The following is a 4143-nucleotide window of genomic DNA, read 5'->3' on the forward strand; positions in this document are numbered from 1 at the left end:
AAGCGAGACATGGATAACTTTAACATTAACAATATAAACCGAGAACAAAACGAAAATAACATTTATTATCTATGTCTATTTCATATTTGATTTTTTACACTTTCATTTTAAAAATACTATGTTCCCGTACGAAGTACGGGTCCAATATTAGTCTTACATAAAAGCCAACGGTTCCTCTTTCTCTCTACTCTCTGGTGTTAAAGCAATTTCGTAAAGAAAGGAAAAGGTATAATAATGTGTTCAAACGTATCTTCAACAACTCTACAGGAGTTGGAGAGAACGTCCTCCTTTTTCCAACTCCGTCAAAGTCAAAAAACCTCTCCGTACTCGAAAGCTCAACTCTCCACTCTGATAGCAAATACCAGTCCCGACGTTTCTCCTCCGGTGATTACAAGTGGTACGTAAGGTGTATTTACTTAGTGTGATCACAACACAAGTCCCATACCATAGATTTTCATCTTCCTCATGCATGATTCATTATCAATATAATCGATCTTTCTCCCCCAATTACAAAATGTTGTTGCAAGGATACTATTATAAGCTAGTGGTTGCTATAGCAGAGCTGAAACAGTTGCAGGAAACAGAAGGAATTGAGGAGTATCATAACAAATTTGTGTTGATTAAGTCTCGTGTGGATCTAGCTGAATCATATTTGGTTAGTGTTTATTTGGAAGGGCTGAGAATTGATACTCAAGCAAACATTAAGATGTTTCAACCTCAGACAATTCAACAGTGTTTAATGATTGGAGGATTATATGAGGTTATTCATCTGAGGAGAGTGCATAGCATGAAAGAGGGTGATGATTATCACAAGGGAGTTCAACCTTTAAATGTTTCAAGTGAAGTTGCAGAGCCTTCTTTTAGTAACATTAGCTCTGGTGCTAAATGGCGTGGCAGTAGCATTCAGTATAAAGGGATTTTATCATCCAAACCAGAGCTTGATCATAAAACAGTTGTTCTTACTACTATGGAGGAACCTAAGGATACTACAGCTCAGCCTCACAAAACAGATTGTAGAGAATTGGAAGAAGTAGAGGTGGTGATGGTTGAATTGGAGGAAACTGGAGGCGGAGCTCATATTTCTGTTAATGCAATCTCCAGAGTCTATGATTGTAGAAAAATGAGGGTGAAGGGATCTTCTTGGAAACAAGTCTTGTATATACTCATTGACTCAGGTTCTACACACAATTTCATGGATTCCAATATAGCTGAGAAGTTGAACTGTGTTCTAAAACCTGCAAGTATGGCTCAGGTTTCAGTAGATGATGGGAGATTGTTGAAGGTTGATGCTAGCATAGGTAAGTTTCAATGGGAATTTAGAGGTACACAATTTCAAACTGATCTTATGGTGATTCCCTTGGGTGGATGTGATATGGTGTTAGGCTGTCAATGGTTGGAGACATTGGGCCAATAACTTGTAATTTTAAGAAGTTAGAAATGCAGTTCCGTATAGGGCATAAAAAGGTTCTTCTTATGGGTATGAGGCAAGGTTCTGTTAGAAATGTGAAGGCGCTAAAGCTTAATAAGCTGAAGGAGGATCAAGTTCAACTTGATTTTTTTATGCCCTAACTCTAAGAAGAGACAACAAAACTTGGAGTTTGTGGGGAAGCATGAAGCTTCTAAAGGAACTGTCAACATTCAAGTGCATATTTCTTCACATACAGATAAGAAGTCTATTGAGGATGGGCAATCGAGTCAGCAAAAGTCTTTTGTTAGTAAGCAGACATTGTTGCAGCAACAATAATTGCATTGTGAACACCCACATCCTCATAAATTTGTTAGCACGGAACAATTTCATGACACTGATTCATGTGGATCATTGGTTCAACAAGATGCTTCTGTTTGTGTACCAACATTTTTGCCACGTCAAGGACTGGGTGGTGATATTAATTTTGTAGTTGAAGAGGTGGATTGGTCTGAGCAGTCACTCAGTGTTAGGGATGTTAAGAATGGGTTTTAACCCGATGGGTACCCGGGACCCATGAAAAATAAGAAACCCAAAGATCTGATTATTATGTTAAAATTTCATGGGTTTTAAATGGTTCGGGTACCCATTTTAGAGAGTCCTATTCGGGTTTATCTTATTGGGTTATGGGTACCCATGAGACTTCAAAAAAAAAGTTAATCAAATTCGTTAATGTTAAAAAAAAAGTTTGAGGCACTGCTCTTCACACGCGCGTCTTTCTCTCTTTCGCCACGCGCTTCTCTTCTTCCTCTTTCACGGGTTCTCTCTCTCTCTTTTGCCGCAGCGAGATCTCTCTCTCTCTCTTCTCTCTTGTTCTTTCTATGAAGCATCCACCTGTCTCCGCGATTTGTTGGACAAGAAGAAACTGCCACACCGAAACCTATTCAATTTACTCCGATCATCCCACCGACTTACTCACTCACTCCTCTCCTCTAGATAACAAACAAAGTTTTAAGCTTTTCCTCTTCTCTTTCGTTTCCTCTTCTGTTACTCTGTCTCTACTCTCTCTCTCTCTCTCTTCTTTTTGGGGTAATCGGATGGCGCGAAATCAGCGATGGGTGGTTCTGCTTATTGTTGTGGTCTCGTTGTGTCTTGTTTCAGCACTTGAAGCTAGTGACGGAGATTCTGATCCTCTTTACAAGTAATAAAGTCTTCTTCTTCTTTTTTTTCTCTTAGATCGATTTTGTTTCCAATTCAGAACCCTCTTCTCTCTGCTTTCATATCGTTGGAGATGTAAAGACTAAAGATGCAATCTTTTTATATCTTAATTAGCTTTCTGTTATCGCTAACCGGACGAAGCTATTTACATTCATTGATTGCTGCATTGATACGGTCTTTCAGTATTCACGATCAATCTGTCAAAATCATGGTTACTGCACCTATTCTCGCGGTTGCAACAACTCATATTCTCTACCTCAATTTCTACAACCTCAACGAAGGTATGATCTTTTCTTAGGGATTATGAAACTAAACGTTGGTTTCTTCAAATGCATCTCACTCTATAATGTTAACAGGGCTTCACAGGCATATATATATGATGATGATAATCATATTTGGTACCAAAAAGCTAAAGACACAAAAATTCATAATGCAAAATGCAAAATACATCATATAAGACAAAAAAAAATCGGGCATCCATGGGTTTACCCACAAAACTAAAAACCCGTTCGGGTTTACCCACAAGACCTAATACCTATTCGGGTTTTATGAGATTGGGCTTTTTCCGGGTGGGCTTTTTTCGGGTTCGGGCCGGGCTGGGTTTTTTTACCCACCACAACATCCCTACTCAGTGTGAAGAAAGTAGAACCAGTTTATGTGAAAATCAATGATGCAATCTCATTCTATCAGTTTATCTTCGGTGTAAGGGCATTCTACATTTGGCATAAACGGAAAGCTATACACCTACAATCAGCTTTGGAGGTTTGTGACGCACTGTTACTACAACAGTTCATGTTCAGTGATGATGGGTTCCAAATTAAGCACAAGTGGCGTTTTAAACTCTTCATTGTTCTTAGAGCTGAAGATTGGTCATTGTTTTTTTTTTTGTGAGGGGTTAGATACAAATCTGAAAAGCTGATTCTTCTTTACAGCTTTCACTTGGAGTATGCAAGGGCATCTTCCTTGCAAATTAGTTTGTTTTTTTATCTACAAACCTTGAGGTCAAGGTTTATCAAAGGGGGGAGATTTGATACAGGAAAAGAGATGAGAAGAGGGGCATGTGTGGCACGTGATAAAGCAACAAGTTAGTGGAAACATGGGAGAAGTTTGTTGGCTGAAAAGGTTTGTTAGATGGAGAAATCGGGAGCTGAAGCTTATAAGGGGGAAGCGAAGAACATTTGCAGAACTAACCAGAAAATATTGAGAATTGTAATCTTCTTCTTCTTTGTTTGTTTCTTTTTGTAAACTCTTTGATTTGATATTTCATTGTTGCTAGAGCTGATTCTTCTTCTAAGCTCTAATACATGAAATTTGGATTCTCGTTTCATGAACGACGATTCAATTGATTTGTGATATGTTGATTAATCTAAAGATTTGCATTTTCCTTTACCACAAAGAACGACTTAGATGTAAGATTCTACATTGGTTTGTGACAGAAGATGTTATTGTCGCTGAAGGAGAATTCTGCTCTGCCGAACCATGTTACAAGACTGGTTCTATTTCACTTGGTCCTAATATGG

The sequence above is a fragment of the Camelina sativa genome, chromosome 8 (assembly GCF_000633955.1).
Source record: "Camelina sativa cultivar DH55 chromosome 8, Cs, whole genome shotgun sequence".
Lineage (NCBI taxonomy): Eukaryota > Viridiplantae > Streptophyta > Magnoliopsida > Brassicales > Brassicaceae > Camelina > Camelina sativa.